At 43.3% G+C, this 18,202-nt stretch overlaps 1 pseudogene; it reads right to left on the reverse strand.

The window, feature by feature from the left end:
* LOC137380874 (deleted in malignant brain tumors 1 protein-like) overlaps positions 1-18,202 on the reverse strand; it is a 71,943-nt pseudogene that overhangs the window by 43,199 nt on the left and 10,542 nt on the right.

Below are 18,202 nucleotides of genomic sequence, written 5' to 3' on the forward strand. Positions count from 1 at the left end.
TACACCCATTTTCTGAATCACATAATAAGTGCTGTTCACTCTAGATTAATTTCAATTGCTTAAAATAACAAAAATGTTTTACCTGTTGAATTTTGTGGTTCAAGTGCAGTGGCTGTAAAGTAAATAAAGCTAAATGTTTATTTTGACATTTATGGACGTTAATGATGTTAATAGTTTACACGAAATCGAACTTATGATTCTAGTCCTTTTATTACAACTGCAACATTTTATCACTGCAAAAACTTTCACTGCAGAAAACTATAATTATACAGGTTATGCCTAGTTCATTATGTTTCCTATTCACAGAAGAAGAAAGAAAGTACTTACATTTGTATTGTACTTCAATGACAACAGGACGTCGCAAAGTGCTTTACCGCCAATGAAACCAATGGTCTACATAAAGTTCAATGCCCGGAATTCTATGTTGGTTGTGAGGCCCTGCCCACCGGCCAACAAATCAGGAGTGAGCCCGCCTCCGTCGGGCCTGGGAGTCACAATATGATTTTATGTAGCATAGGTGTTTCATTGACCTTGAGCGGGGCTTCTGCCCCTCTGAGGCAGGAAGCGCTACGGGATTGGTGGCCACTTATGGGACTGCAGCCAGAGGGACACCGGCCCCGGAAAAAAGGTCAATTTGTAGGATCTCACCAGGGAGAATTGTCTGGGCCCTGGGAAGGCAAGGGGGGTCGGTTGGGGCGGGGGGAATGTGGGGCTGTTGTGACTTTGTGGGGTGGGGCCCTCCCATGGGTGCAGGGTGCCCAATCAGGAGGCACTCCCCCCCCCCGAGATGACAAGGTGGTCATCAGGTTTTACTGCGTGGTCTCCTGCGGGGGTCTGAGCTGCCCACTGGCCGCTGGTAAAATATTAACGGTGACGGGAGTAGGCCCTTAAGAGGCAGTTAATTGGCCGCTTTAGGGCCTCAATTGGCCTGGGGTGCACGGGCCATTTCTTGCCGCCATGGCCCCTCGTAAAATTGCAGCAGGGGTGGGAAGGTGATGGGAATGGCATCCCCTGCCTCACACGCATTTTATGACACCCCATTGCAGCCCCCTCCTGCGGGCGGGTGTAAAATTCCAGCTTATATGTTTTCCATGCCTTTTCTGGTTTGAATGGTATTCCTCTAGAAATGAACTCCATTTGTGGTTTTTATGTTTTTATTAACCTGGATTGCTACTTCTCATGATTTGTGAATCTGTACCCTAGATTCGTTTGTGCTGCTACCCTATTTAATCTCTTATTTTCCAGGGAGTAGGCTATCTCCTAGTTCCTACTCCCAAAATGAAACAACTACACCTATCAATATTGAAAGTTATTTGCTATTTACATGAGCATAGGAACATAGGAGAAGGAGTAGGCCATTCAGCCCATCGAGGCTGCTCCACCATTCATTACGATCATGGCTGATCATCCACTTCAAGGCCTTTTTCCCACACTATCCTCATATCCCCTTATGTCATTTGTATTTAGAAATCTGTCAATCTCTGCTTTAAACACACTCAATGACTGAGCTTCCATAGCCCTCTGTGGTAGAGAATTCCAAAGATTCACAACCCTCTGAGTAAAGAAATTTCTCCTCATCTCTGTCCTAAGTGGCTTCCCCTTTATTTTGAAATTGTGCCCCCCGGTTCTAAACTCACCAACCAGGGGAAACATCTCACCTGCATCTACCTTGCCTATCCCTTTAAATATTTTGTAGGATTCTTTGAATCTCTAGAGAACACAGGCCCAGTTTCCCCAATCTCTTTTCATAGGACAGTCCCACCATCCCAGGAGCAAGTCTGGTGAACCTTTGTTGCACTCTCTCTATGGCAATAATATCCTTCCTAAGGTAAGGGGACCAAAACTGCACACAATACTCCAGGTGTGGTCTAACTATGGTTCTATACAACTGAAGCAAGACTTCACTACTCCTGTACTCAAATCCTGTTGCGATAAAAGCTAACATACCATTAGCCTTCTTAATTGCTTGCTGCACCTGCCTGTTAGCTTTCAGTGACTTATTGACAAGGACACCCAGGTCTCTTTGTACATCTACACTTTCTAATCTCTTACCATTTAAGAAATACTCTGCACATCTATTCCTCCTACCAAAGTGGATAACCTCATATTTTTCCACATTATATTCCATCTGCCGTGTTCTTGCCCACTCACTCAGTCTGTCCAAATCCCCTTGAAGCTGCTTTGCATCGTCCTCACAACACACATTCCCACCTAGTTTTGTGTCATCCATGAACTTGTAAATACTACATTTGGTCCCCACATCCAAATCATTGATATATATTGTGAACAGCTGGGGCCCAAGCAATGATCCCTGTGGTACCACACTAGTCACAGCCTGCCAATGCGAGCATGACCCGTTTATTCCTACTCTCTGTTTTCTGCTTGTTAACCAATTCTTAATCCATGCCAGTATATTACCTCCTATCCCATGTGCTTTAATTTTACTAACCAACCTCCTGTGGGGGACTTTATCAAAGGCCTTTTGAAAATCCAAGTACACCACGTCCACCGATTCCCCTTTATCAATTCTGTTAGTAACATCCTCAAAAAACTCCAACAGATTCGTCAAACATGATTTCCCATTCATAAATCCATGTTGACTATGCCCAATCAGATCATCATTATCCAAGTGTATATTTATCAGATCCTTTAGAATAGATTCTAGCATTTTCCCAATGACTGATGCAAGGCTAACAGGTCTGTAATTCCCTGTTTTCTCTCTCCCTTCCTTTTTAAATAGTGAGGTGACATTTGCGACCTTTCAATCTGCAGGAACTGCTCCAGAATCTACAGAATTTTGGAAGATGATCACCAATGCATCCACTATCTCCATAGCTACCTCTTTCAACACTCTGGGATGTAGAATATCAGGTCCTGGGGACTTATCAACCTTCAGCCCTATTAATTTCTCCAATACAACCTTCTTACTCAGCTAATTCCTTCAATTCCTCATTCCCCCTAATCCCTTGGATCTCTAATTCTGGGAGATTTCTTATATCTTCCTCAGTGAAGACAGCCACAAAGTAATCATTTAGCTTCTCTGCCATTTCTTTATTCACCATTATAAATTCTCCTGACTCTGCCTGTAATGGACCCACATTTGTCTTAGCCAAACATTTCCTTTTTACTTACTTTTAGAAGCTTTTACAGTCCGTTTTTATATTTTTTGCTAGCTTACATTCATATTCTATTTTCCTTTTCTTTATCAGTTTCTTTGTCCACCTTTGCTATATTCTAAAATCCTCCCAGTCCTCAGGATTACTACTATTGCTGGCAACTTTATAGGTCTTTTCTTTTAATCTTATACAATCCTTAATTTCCTTTGTTATCCACGGTTGACTGCCTTTACTTTTGGGGTTTTTGTGTCTTGAAGGAATGTATAGTTGCTGTAAACTATGTAATATTTCTTTAAAGATTATCCATTGCCAATGTACCATCATACCTTTTAATGTATTTTGCCAATCCACCTCAGCCAATTTGCCCCTCATACCTTCATAATTTCCTTTGTTAATATTTAACACCCTGGCTTCAGATTGAACTACCTCACTTTCAAACATAATGTAAAATTCTATCATATTATTCATCTCTAAAGGATCTTTTACAAGAAGATTATTAATTAGCCCTTTTGCATTACATAATATTAGATCTAAAATAGCCTGTTCTCCAGTCAGTTCCTCAACATACTGCTTTAGAAAACCATCCCTAACACACTCCAGAAACTCATCCTCCACAGCATTAGTGCTCATTAGGTTTACCCAGGCTATATGTAAATTTAAATCACCTATGATTACTGTATTACCCATGCTACATGCTTCTCTAATCTCCTGATTAATGCCATGCCCCACACTACCACTACTGTTTGGTGGCCTATAAACAATTCCTACCAATGTTTGCTGCTCCTTGCTGTTTCTTAGCTCAACCCAAACAGATTCCATATTTTATTCTTCCGATCTGAGATCCTACCTTACTAATGTACTGATCCCATCCTTTATTATCAGCGCAACACCACCTCCTTTTCCTTTTTGCCTGTCCTTCCTAAATGTCGAATATCCTTGAATATTCAGTTCCCAGTCTTGGTCACCCCATAGCCACGTTACTGTTATGGCAATTAGTTCATACCCTTTTACCTCTATTTGGGCCTTTAAGTCATCTACCTTGTTGCGAATGCTGCGTGCATTCAGGTAGAATGCCTTTAACCGTGTCTTCTTGACATTCTGCATTCTAAGCCTAGTTGATGCTTGCCTTTGTTTCGCCTGCCTTCTAATGTCACTTGCATCTTTTCTACCTCCTGTCACCAGCTTTACTTCCTTCCAATTTGAGCTACCCCTCAGGTTCCCATTCCCTGACAAGCTAGTTTAAACCCTCCCCAACAGCACCAGCAAATCTCCCTGCGAGGATGTTAGTTCCAGTCCTGTTAAAGTGTAGCCCGTCCATCTTGTACAGGTCCCACTTGCCCCAGAACCAGTCCCAATGCCTCAGAAATATGATGTCCTCCCTCCTACACCAATTCTCCAGTCATGTGTTCAATTGATCAATCCTCCTATTCCTATGCTCACTAGCACATGACACTGGGAGTAATCCTGAGATTACTGCTTTGGAGGTCCTGCTTTTTAATTTCCTTCTTAACTCCCTAAAATCTGCTTTCAGGACCTCATCCCGCTTCCTAACTGTGCCATTGGTACTGATGTGGACCACGACCTCTGGCTGTTCATCCTCCCCCAGAAGGGTGTCCTGCAGCCCCTCCGTGACATCCTTTACCCTAGCATCAGGGAGGCAACACACCATCCTGGAGTCACGTTTACTGCCACAGCAATGCTTGTCTGATCCCCTGACTATCGAATCCCCTATCACTATTGCTCTTCCACTCTTCTTCCTCTCCTCCTGTGCAGCTGAGCCACCCATGGCGCCATGGACTTTGCTCTGGCTGCACTCCCCCGAGGAACCATCGCTCTCATCAGCATCTAAAATGGAAAACCGATTAGCAAGCAAGATAGACTCAGGGGACTCCTGAACTGCCTGCCTGGCTCTCTTAGCCTGCCTGGCAGTCACCCATTCCCTCTCTGCCTGCATGCTCCTAACCTGCGGTGTGTCCATCTCCCTAAATGTGCTATCCACATAGTCCTCTGCCTTGCGGATGCACAACAGTGACTCCGGCCGCTGCTCTAGTTCTGAAACCTGAAGCTCAGGCTTCTGCAGCCGGTGACACTTCCTGCAGATGTGTTCGTCTAGGACACGTGGTGTGTCTATGATTTCCCACCTACCGCAGGACATACATTCTACTTAGCTGAGCGGACCTGCCATAATGTAACTTTAAAAACTTTTTATTACAATGAGAAGTAAAATAACTTACCAGTTACTCACCAATCAACTTCATCCCCCCTACCGAAGAGAGAGGCAGCTACTGGAGGCTGAAAAAAGGCAGAAGAAAGAAAGAACGGAGCCCCTCCCTTATGCACCATACTCCCACTTTACACTCTGTGCACTCAAATTTATTTTCTTCTTAATTTATAGTTCCCCTCCTTACTGAACTCTACCAAACTCCCTTCTTCACACTCTGTGTCCTCCAGCAGCACTCAATGCAGAAAAGCAACGCTGAGAGACCCCTCAATTTATACTCTGAAAACAATGCTATGTCAGCTCTGCTTCTTCTTCTTTGGCCTCCTTGTCTCGAGAGACAATGGATAAATGCCTAGAAGTGGTCAATGGTTTGTGGAGTAGTGCCTGGAGTGGCTATAAAGGCCAATTCTAGAGTGACAGACTCTTCCACAGGCACTACAGATAAAATTGGTTGTTGGGGCTGTTACACAGTTGGCTCTCTCTTTGCACTTCCGTCTTTTTTCCTGCCAATTGCTAAGTCTATTTGACTCACCACTCTTTAGCCCCGCCTTAATGGCTGTCCACCAGCTCTGGCGATCACTGGCAACTGACTCCCACGAGTCGTGGTCAATGTCACAGGACTTCATGTCGTGTTTGCAGATGTCTTTCAAGTGGAGACATGGATGGTCGGTGGGTCTGATACCAGTGACAAGCTCGCCGTGCAATGTGTCCTTGGGGATCCTGCCATCTTCCATGCGGCTCACATGGCCAAGCCATCTCAAGCGCTGCTGGCTCAGTAGGGTGTATATGTTGGGGATGTTGGCAGCCTCGATGACTTCTGTGTTGGAGATATGGTCCTGCCACCTGATGCTAAGGATTCTCCGGAGGAAGCGTAGATGGAATGAGTTGAGACGTCACTCTTGGCTGACATATGTTGTCCAGGTCTCACTGCCATAGAGCAAGGTACTGAGGACACAGGCTTGAAACACTCAGACTTTTGTGTTCCATGTCAGTACGCCATTTTCCCACACCCTTTTGGCCAGTCTGGATATAGCAGCGGACGCCTTTCCCATGTGCTTGTTGATTTCTGCATCGAGAGGCAGGTTATTGGTGATAGTTGAGCCTAGGTAGGTGAACTCTTGAACCACTTCCAGTGCGTGATCGCCGATATTGATGGATGGAGCATTTGTGATGTTCTGTCTCAAGATGTTCGTTTTCTTGAGGCTGATGGTTAGGCCAAATTCGTTGCAGGTGGCCACAGTCCTGTCAATGAGTCTCTGCAGACACTCTTCTGTGTGGGATGTGAATACAACATCGTCAACAAAGAGGAGTTCCCTGATGAGGACTTTCCATACTTTGGTCTTTGCTCTAAGACGGGCAAGGTTGAACAACTTGCCATATGATCTTGTGTGGAGGAAAATTCCTTTTTCTGAAGACTTGAACGCATGTGAGAGCAGCAGGGAGAAGAAGATCCCAAACAGTGTAGGTGTGAGAACACAGCCCTGTTTCACGCCACTCAGGATAGGAAAGGGGTCTGAAGAGGCTGAATTGTGCCTTTAATATTGTCATGGAATGAGGTGATGATACTTAGTAGCTTTGGTGGACATCTAATCTTTGCTAGAAGTCTGAAGAGATCAAAGGCTTTGGTGAGATCTATGAAAGCAACGTAGAGGGGCATCTGTTGTTCGCGGCATTTCTTCTGTAGCTGGTGAAGGGAGAACAGCAGGTCAATGGTGGATCTCTCTGCTCGAAAGCTGCACTGTGCTTCAAAGTAGACACGCTCAGCCAGCTTCTGCAGTCTGTTTAAAAAGACTTGAGCGAAGACTTTCCCCACTATGCTGAGCAGGGAGATTCCACGGTAGTTGTTGCAGTCACCGTGGTCACCCTTGTTCTTATAAAGGGTGATTATATGGGCATCGTGCATGTCCTGTGTTACTGCTCCCTCATCCCAGCACAGGCAAAGCAGTTCAAGGTGTGCTGAGAGTCCAGAAAATCTGGAGCGGAACCCCTAACGCGGTCATGTGTCACCTTTGGCATGTTTCCGGCAGTTCCTGCAGCCACACCGGTGCCAAACGTCGTGCTCTGCACTCCTTTGGACCCCACTAGGAAGGCCGAGAGGGGGGTTTTGACGCTTGGGCAACTCACAACCTCCATACATTACGCCCAGGCATGCAGCATGGAGAGGTCACTCCATAGTCGCCTCACAGCGACCAAAACAACACGGAAGGCAGCAGTTACGGGTTATAAGTCCAGCTCAATTGGCATAAAGATTGGGTGCCACGGGTTGCCTTTGTCGGTGGGAGAGGTCATCGCATCTCACTGGACAGCTACTGCCTGCCTCAAACTGAGCAGCCCCTGGTCAGAAAGGTTCTGTCCCGTCACAGTCCACCTGCTTCAATGGGTGCTTGGAGCTCAGGGTCATTGCCTGACAAGTGGACTACAACACCACACCAAACAGGATGACAAAAAAAGGAAAGAAGGTACCAGCCCTTTGTTTTGCAAGCTGGAATGTCAGAATTATGTATCCTGGCCTGTCGGAAGACCTTACACAAATCAACAACTCTCGGAAGACCGCCATCATTAACAACAAGCTCAGTAGACTCAATGTGGACATTGCAGCACTTCAGGAGACACGCCTTCCTGCAAGTGGATCTCTAAGAGAGCAAGACTACACCTTCTACTGGCAGGGTAGGGATCCTGAAGAACCAGGACAGCATGGAGGGGGCTTCGCCATCAGAAACTCTTTGCTCAGCATGATAGAGCCACCTTCAAATGGCTCGGAACCCATACTGTCCATCCGACTGCTCACTGCCTCTGGTCCAGTACACCTACTCAGCATCTATGCTTCAACACTCTGCTCCCCACCTGAAGTTAAAGACCAGTTCTACGAGGAACTCCATAATATCATTAATAGCATTCCTAATACTGAACATTTATTCCTGCTGGGGGACTTTAACACCTGGGTTGGAGCCAACCATGATTCATGGATGGCACAGTGGCACCGTGGTTAGCACTGCAGTCTCACAGCTCCAGCGACCCGGGTTCAGTTCTGGGTACTGCCTGTGCGGAGTTTGCAAGTTCTTCTTGTGACCGTGTGGGTTTCTGCCGGGTGCTCCGGTTTCCTCCCACAGCCAAAGACTTGCAGGTTGATAGGTAAATTGGCCATTATAAATTGCCCCTAGTGTAGGTAGGTGGCAGGAGAATGGTGGGGTAGTAGGGAATATGGGATTACTAGAGAATTAGTATAAATGGGTGGTTGTTGGTTGGCACAGACTCAGTGGGCTGAAGGGCCTTTTTCAGCGCTGTATCTCTAAATAGCCCTCCTGCCTTGGGTGCTATGGCATTGGAAGGATGAATGAAAATGGACAGAGACTGCTGGAGGTGTGTACCTATCACAACCTCTGCATCACCAACACGTTCTTTCATACTAAACCCTGTCACCAGGTTTCATGGAGATGATCACGTCATTGGCACCAGCTGGACCTCATCGTCACAAGGCGAGCCTCTATAAACCGTGTCCAAATCACCCGCAGCTTCTACAGTGTGGACTGTGACACCAACCACTCCCTGGTGTGCAGCAAAGTTAGACTCAAACCAAAGAAGCTACAACACTCCAAGCAGAAGGGCCGCCTGCGCACCAACACTAACAGAATTTCTTATCCCCAGCTGTTACATAAGTTTCTAAATTCACTTGAAAAAGCCCTTCAAAACACTCCTGCAGTGGATGCAGAGACGAAGTGGGCCCACATCAGAGATGCCATCTATGACTCAGCAATGACCACCTTTGGCAAACGTGAGAAGCAGAATGCAGACTGGTTTCAATCTCACTTTGAAGAGCTGGAACCTGTCATAGCCACCAAGCGCACTGCACTGTTGAACTACAAGAAAGCCACCAGCGAGTTAACATCCATAGCACTTAAAGTAGCCAGAAGCGCTGCACAAAGAACAGCCAGGCACTGTGTAAATGACTACTAGCAACACCTATGCAGTCGTATTCAGCTGGCCTCCGACACCGGAAACATCAGAGGAATGTATGATGGCATTAAGAGAGCTTTTGGGCCAACCATCAAGAAGATTGCCCCCCTCAAATCTAAATCAGGGGAAACGATCACTGACCTGCGCAAGCAAATGGACCGCTGGGTGGAGCACGACCTAGAACTGTACTCCAGGGAAAATGTTGTCACTGATACTGCCCTCAATGCAGCCTAGTCTCTGCCAGTCATGGATGAGCTGGACGAACAGCCAACAAAATCGGAACTCAGTGATGTCATTGATTCTCTCGCCAACTCTGCTAGAGCTCTCCTAAAGCTCAGAAATTAGTTTAAGCTAGCTACCTAAATAACTAGCTACAACTACTCTCAGAGTGTTAGTATACCCCTGTTTAAAACTGCAAGAAACCTAACTTACCTCTTAACTGAAACAGGAATTTCACTTAATTGCTAGATGTAAGCAAAACAAAAACTAGTCTTGAGAGATTAACCCATAAAATTCACTCACTTACCAAACTCCCTTCTTCACTCTCTGTGCATTCTGCAAGTTTTTTAAATGTCTTCTTTCATTTTGTTACTGCCTTCATCATTATTAACAGCTCCAATTTAGTGTCATCTGCAAATTTTGATACTGATTCCCAAAACCAAAACATTTATGTAAATCAAGTTCCCAGCACCAATTCCTGCGGCACACCACTTCCCACCTTCTGCTAGTTTGAGTAACTACCTTGAACCTCTACTCCTTGTTTTTTTCTGATATGTGTTGGAGTTGGAATTGTTTTCTTCTGGTTACAGCAGTGTGGAAAATAATACAAAGAACAAAAAGCTCTCAGAATGAAAAAACAATAAAGGATTTAATATCCACAAACTTTCTTCCCCGACCTAACAACCAGCAAATTCTATTTCTGAATCTTACAAGTGATGCAAACTTACACAACAGTATATTTCCTTTCCGTTTTTCTACACCTCATTCAACGAATCCTTAGCTCAAATCACAGGTAGACAACCTTCTACATGACCAGTGTTAATGCTTAGTTAATACGAAGCTCTCAATGCCAATGAGAAGCTGTTCAGAAGCACTCTTCCTCCACATTTTCTTCTGTGAAGAAAACGAGCATCCACTCTTTCCCCCACTAATACTTTGTAGATTGGAAAAATATCTGAGCCTCTTGTGGGACTATTGCAATTCCATTCTATAAAAATGGTTGCAGTTCATATTTGACTAAAATAACCAAGAATTATCCAGCAATGCATTATCAAAATAATTACATTTGTTATTTTTCAAAAAGAGGTAATTCATGATGTGGTGGCAGGGAAAATTTGCACCAATATTAGCATTGCATAAATTTCTGTTCAGCGCGTGATAATGTTACATATTTTATGTGGATTAAGTCACAGTTGAGATGGAATGAGAACTGTAATATCACTTTGCAGTAATGTTATTGGAAGCTTCCTGTAATCCATGCATTAATTTCATCCCCATTATGTGACAGTGTGTCTCTGATTCAGGATGTTGTGGGTTCAAGCTGCACTGTAAACCTTAAATGAATAATTTAACTGACACTACATAAATTGCATTACACAACTCTACATCAAGTATCCTCTATGTTTCCAAAAATCATTCAAATCTTTGAAACTTGACATTGTCATTTTAAGTTGGTCTATAACTTACTTTCATTTCAAAAGATAATTATTGAAAACAAAGCAAGTGTGATACCTGAGCAGTTAACTGCAACATCTTCAGAATGATCACAGTTGTGTGAAAGCCAGCCACTGTTTGGACAGTCCCACAAGTTGTCTTCATCTCCTTGACAGTTAATATCATCCAAGACAATTTCACCAGTGCCATGACCAAAGTGAGCCACTGGAAATGTAGCAACAGCTTCACCACATCCCATTTGCCGACACACCACTTCTGTATTGCTCGTAGTCCATGAATCATCACACACTGTTCCCCATCTTCCATTGTATAAAATTTCAACTCTTCCTTCACACTTGTTATTTCCATTTGCAAGTCTTAATGAAAACACTGAGAATGAAAGGATTATAAAGGTGTATTAAAACCATACAAGCTCCCCTTCTGTTTCTGCAAAAGAGGTGTTCAGAATGCGAGCAAAATCTGATGAAATCTTTAATATAGTTCTCTTTATACAATGCACACTGAGAAATAAAAGGGTAATTTCCCTGCACAAAAAACATCAGGAAGAGGGGCAGAGAGGCAGTTTTTTGATTTGTTGACTCTTGAACACAGCTCCAGGACATCCAGAACTTTCTTGGAGGTGTTTGGTCTTCATCGGCAGTTGGTGTATCCTGGATGAGGTGAGACAGGACGTTTTCAGTCTCCCACCTCATTCTCCAATTCGTCCGTTTGCTGAATGTCCCACGCAGGAGTGCTCAGAAAGGAAGGTGTTGTGACCTGAATCTGAAAACTCACCCATCTGGAGGGATCTTTGTCTCCTGGACTTCCAAAGTTTATTTGAATCTTGTTTGACATTTTTTGTTTCTGTTAGAAATTCAACCTTTAGTTAGGATTTTCCAGTTGTTGATCTCCTTTGGAGGCCAGAAGTTCCTGATACTGAGGGCAGAGAGGCAGCTGGAAGACTTAATGGCTAATAGTTGCCCTGATTTTCATGTTTCTATTGTTGCCAATAGACCCAGCCAGGGGACAGGTCTGTAGAGGTTCGCTGGGACATTTCAGACAGGACTGGAAATCCTGTTGATCCTGGGTCACTTTAAATGCAGTGACCTTGACTAATGCCAGGGAAAAGGGTAGAAATATTTGCAGGTTTTGTGCATCTGTTGTATATAATAAATTTCATAAGATTAATGATTCATGTTTGTTGGTAGAAATTTCTTCCTCCTCTACCTTACCAAAAAGGAATAAAAGTTTAATTCATTGAACAATCACAGGCTGACATTTGATAGGCAATTTGAATTTACAAAATCATGGTAGGATGTCTCATTGGCCAAGAAATACATTGGCACCTCATTAATGTTACTTGTGTAAAATAGACAGTTTGCTGCATAATATGGCAGGTGCTCTATGTACACATTCTGCACCAGAATAGTGCCATCAGCTATCTGGAGTGGGCACCTAGATAGGCATCTAGGGTGTGCCCCAGAAGTATGTTTATCTTGACAATTCTGGTGAGAGCACAGAACTCGTTCAACATCACAGCCATGTCCTGGGAGCAAGGAATTGACCTCATCTGAAACCTCTTTGCACTGATGGCAGAGGTGTTGCCTGGAGGGTTTCGTTTGCCTCCTTGGGGGAGCAGGATCTCCATCCATCTGTTTATTGTCTGGACAAGAGTCTCCAATGCAACATCAGAGAAAATGGGTGCTCCGTCTGGACCTCCTCCAGAAATATTTCAATTTACCTGTTGTTTGCAGCCAGAGTGCAACTCTTCTTCATAAGATGCTAGCTGTCTTCAAGTATATTTAATAAAGCCCAATTTTCCACATGAAACAGGTGGGCAGTGCTTGCTGCAGCTCTGAATCATTACAATGAAGTGACAGCACTAATTTCACACTAACACCTTTGGACCATGTGCCCTACCATGAGCACTGTAGAAAACTATAATTATGCAGGCTAGTTAATTTTGTATCATATTCACGTCGGGAGAAAGAAAGTACTTGCATTTGTATTGTACTTTCATGACAACAGGATGTTCGAAAGTGCTTTACAGTCAATGTAACCAATGGTCTAACCAAAGTTCTAAATGTTTAACATACCTTTTCTGGTTTGAAAGGCATTCCTCCAGAAATGAACTCCAGTGCTTTATTTGTGGTTTTTATGGTTTTGTTAACCTGGATAGCCATTTCTCAAGATTTGTGAATCTGTACCCCTAGATTCTTTTGTGCTCCTACCCAATTTAACCTCATATTTTCCAAGGAGTCGGCTGTCTCCTAATTCCTACTCCTAAAATGCAACACCTACACTCATCAATATTAAAATTTATTTGCTATTTGAGGAACGTTCTGCAAGTTTTTGACTGTCTTCTTTTATTTGGTTGCAATCTTCCTCAGTATTAACCACACCACTCTAATTTGGTGACATCTGCAAATTTTGAAATTGTACTTTTGATTGCTGAATGAAAACATTTATGGAAATGAAGGTCCCAGCAACTATTCCTGTGATTCTCCACTTCCCACCTTCTGCCAGTCTGAGTAACTACCTTGAACCTCGACTCTTTGTTTTTTTCTTGTTGTAGACAGTTGCTATCCAATCTACTGCTCGTCCCCTGAATCCACATGCTTTAACCTTAGTCATGAATCCTCGAGGTGGGGCCATATGAAAGGTCTATTTAAAGTCCAAGTATAAGTGCTACCCCGGCTTATGTACTTAAGCAGAGTTGTCCAACATACGGACCGCCAAAGGTTTCCATCCAATATTTCAGAGATGAGAAATTTCCCATTGTCTTCTTCTTCCAGACTGGCTGTTTTTAAAAAGAAAATCACAAGTCAGTTTCACAGCTGACAGATGCTGCACGAGAGTGGTAACAGCAGTTTCCCAACTTCGGACAGATTCGGGGTTTTCTGACTATTGTTTAAAAGGCCGCTGGAAAACACTGAGTCTGTCCGAAGTTGAGAATCTGCTGTTCTCAATGTCAGCATCTGTCAGCTGTGAAACAGCGCAAATTTTTAAAAAACTGACCAACCAGAAAGCTGCTGTGCTGAGCACTCCTGCTCCCTACAACCAAGAGAGTGTCAGAGAAGTGGGGATGGGGCAGGTGGGTGGGGACAGAGAGGGAGACATAGTGTGGCACAGAAGGGAGGCAGAGAGAGAGAGAGTGGGGGACAGTGAGAGAGGGAAGAAAGAGAGAGAGGCAGACAGAGAGAGAGAGAGACCGAGACAGAGAGTTGGACAGCGAGAAAGAGAGGAGGACAGAAGAAAGAGGGGGACAGAGAATGAAAGTGAGTGACACAGAAAGTGAAGACGACCTCGTGGGGGTGAAACAACACATAGAGGGGGGAGCACAGGGAGAGAGATAGAGAGTCAGAGAGAGCAAGGGACAGAAAGAAAGGGAGGGACAGAGAGTGGTAAAGATCACTCCTGACAGATGGACTCTATCTGGAATACTCCGCATCACTACAACAAGTGTGCAGGAAATATTGACTATTTATGCAGGTAAGAAAATACCAGGTATATCACGAGATCAGTGTCAAACGTAGTGATGGTAAAATAAGTCAATAAATTAATCTTCTCATTTAAAGCTTCTTCACAAAAATGCACGTGTTGTTGTTTTGATAAATATAAAGATACATTTTTAATGCCTTTATCTTGCTGGAATTGTAATGTGGCCCCTTATGCGAACAGCTCCATGCTTAATTCTCTGGAGTGAGGCTTGAACAGATGATGTACTGACTCAGAGAGGTAAGTGCTACCAGTTGAGACTCGGCTCAGGTTATCAGGTCATATTAAGCTACTGGCTGAGAAATTGGGACGTGTCTCACTTGCTTATCATGGGTAAAAGGGAAGAAGAAATGACCAATTTTGCCAGGCTGTATCACATGTCTGAAGGACCCCTATAATATGTCAACCTCACATTGAATTGTTTATATTCAGGCATCCTTGACAGCAGCCTAATATAGTGTTATGGCCATTTCATACAGTAATTAATGAATCGAACTCCTGTTACAGGACCCCTCTCCTCCATTGGTCAGCACTGAGCAGATCATGAGCTGACACAGTGGGACTTTCCTGCTCTACATGGCTTAGGTACAGTAGATTTACTGAGCTATTTTTGAGATGTGTTTGAGTTGGAAATTCTCATTTTATGCTTACAGCAGTGAGGAAGAAATATAGAGGAAAAAACTCTCGGAATGGGAAAAGAATGAAGGAAATAATATCCACAGTCTTTTTCCCCCGACCTAATAACCATCATCATAACCAGAAAATTGTATTTCTGAATCTTACCAGTTGTACAAATTTAAAGATCGGTGTATTTTCCTCTCAGTTCCTCCACATCGCACTCAACTATTTCTTGGCTCAGATCACAGGTTGACAACATTCTACTTGACCAGCTGTTGCGACCAGGTGACAAAGGGGTCTAGGGTTCTCCTTCTGCCTTCACCTGGTCTTACTGTAAAAGGGTTTAATTTTAAACACACTGTGTTCTTAGCTCCCCCTTGGTGAATCCCTGTTCACCGCTTTCCAATTATAAGGCAAAGAAACGAGCACACACAAGCTTTCTTATGTTTAAAGAAGAATGATTGAAATTTATTAAACTTAAACTTTAACTCAAATTCGGTTAATGCCTATGGATATACGAAGCATCCACATAGCATGCATATGCGATATACACATGCAGGTAGGGACAGAAAGAGCAGAAGAAAAATAACGTGGAAAAGTTTGAGGCAAACATTGAAGAGGGTGTTTTTGTTATTGTGCTTCAAGCTTGCTGTGAGTCCTTCGTTGTACTTAGATCTGGCTTTTCGTTGGGGCCCAGCGTTCTTCTTCAACTTTGTTCACTGAAGGAGACTTCTCTCTCTTAGGGTTCATGTGTCTTCAGTGGGTTTGGAGTTCTGTGAGAAAGAGATGGGAGCAGACAGGAGAGGCTGTGGCGAGCCAGCCAGGTGAGGTCTTTTCAATCAGGAGCAAACAGCTTTCTGTCCAAACAATTTGAACAAATTCTAAAACTCAGGTTGCCCAGTGGGTTAGTCATGTGATGAGCTGGTTTGATCACGTCTGTTTGTGTATTCGGCCATCTTAGCAGTCAAAGTGGAATACGAGCTCCCCCAGCTTCAACGTCTGGTGATCAAAAGTCCATTGTGGGTTGAATATGTCAGGGAATGGTTGTTTTGTCCTTCTAAACAATGTCTGTTAATATGCAAATGTCTTTTCCAGCCACGGCTGATCTGTTTAACAAGTCCTTTCGTCACTCCAGTAACAGTTTAAAATCAATGTTCATGACAAAATTAATGTACCTCATTCTCGGCAGGCGGAGGCCTATCATGACACCAGCATTAATGCTAAGTTAATACTAAGATCTAAATGCCAATGAGAAGCTCTGCAGAAGCACTCTCCCTCCACATTTTCCTCTGAGGATAAAATGAGCATCCATACTTTCCCCTTCCTATTATTTTGTAGATTGGAAAAATATCTGAGCCTCTTATGGGACAATTTCAATTCCATTCTATAAAAATGGTGGCAGTTCATATCTGACTAAAAGAACTAAACTAATAACAGTCAAATAATATTTAGCAATGCATTATAAAAATAATTACATTTTTTTTCAAAAAGAGGTAATTCATGATGTGGTGGGAGGGAAAGTTTGCACCAATATTAGCATTGCATAAATTTCTGTTCAGCGCGTGATAATGTTACATATTTTGTGGAGATGATGTCACAGCTGAGAAGGAATGGTACTGTAATATTACTTCACAGTAATGTTATTGGACGCTTACTGTAATCCATGCATTAATTTCAGCCCCATTACATGCCAGTGTGTCTCTGAGTCGGAATGTTGTGGGTCCAAGCTGCACTGTAAACTTTGAGTAAATAATTTAGCTGACGATATATAAATTGCATTCAACAACTCCACATTATGTATCCTCTATGTATCCAAAAATCATTCAAATCTTTGAAACTTGACATTGTCATTTTAAATTGGTCTGTAACTTACTTACATTTCAAAAGAGAATTATTGAAAATAAAGCAAATGTGATACCTGAGCAGTTAACTGCAACATCTTCTGAATGTTGACAGTTGTGTGAAAGCCAGCCACTGTTTGGACAGTCCCACAAATTGTCTTCATCACCTTGACAGTTAATATCATCCAAGACAATTTCACCAGTGCCATGACCAAAGTGAGCCACTGGAAGTGTAGCAACAGCTTCATCACATCCCATTTGCCGACACACCACTTCTGTATTGCTCATAGTCCATGAATCATCACACACTGTTCCCCATCTTCCATTGTATAAAATTTCAACTCTTCCTTCACACTTGTTATTTCCATTTGCAAGTCTTAATGAAAACCCTGTGAGAATGAAAGGATTATAAAGGTGTATTAAAACCATACAAGCTCACTTGCTCTTTCTGCAAAACAGTTGCTCAGACAGTACAAAGTAGAAATACATGAGCAAAATCTGATGAAATCTTTCATACAGTGGCCTTATACAATGAACACTGAGATATAAAAGGGTAATTTCCCCGGGCACAAAAGGTCAGGAAGAAGGGCAGAGTGGCAGTTTTTTGATTTTTTGCCTCTTTAACACAGCTCCAGGAAGTCCAGAGCTTTCTTGGAGGTGTTTGACTTGCACCTGCAGTAGGTGTATCCTGGATGAGGTGGGACTGGACGTTTTCAGTCTCCCACCTCATTCTCCAATTCGTCCATTTGCCTAATGTCCAACACAGGAGTGCTCAGAAAGGAAGGCGTTGTGGTCTTACTGTGAAACCTCACCCATCTGGAGGGGCCTTTGTCTCCTGGACTTTCAAAGTTTATTTGAATCTTGTTTGACATTTTTTGTTTCCGTTCAAAATTTAACCTTTAGTTAGGATTTTCCAGTTGTTGATCTCCTTTGGAGGCCAGAAGGTCCTGATACTGAGGGCAGAGAGGCAGCTGGAGGACTTAATGGCTAATAGTTGCCCTGATTTGCATGCCTCTATTGCTGCCAATAGACCGAGCCAGGGGACAGGTCTGTAGAGGTTCGCTGGGACATTTCAGACAGGACTGGAAAGCCTGTTGATCCTGGGTCACTTTAAATGCAGTGACCTCGACCAGTACCAGGGAAAAAGGTGGAAATATCTGTGGGTTTTGTCCATCTGGTGTATATAATAAATTTCATCAGATTAATAATTCATGTGTGTTGGTAGAAATTTCTCCTCTTCGACCTTAACAAAAAGGAATAAAAGTTTAATTCATTCAGAGGATGACATTTGATAGGAAGTT

This window comes from Heterodontus francisci, chromosome 20 (genome assembly GCF_036365525.1).
Source record: "Heterodontus francisci isolate sHetFra1 chromosome 20, sHetFra1.hap1, whole genome shotgun sequence".
Classification (NCBI taxonomy): Eukaryota; Metazoa; Chordata; class Chondrichthyes; order Heterodontiformes; family Heterodontidae; genus Heterodontus; species Heterodontus francisci.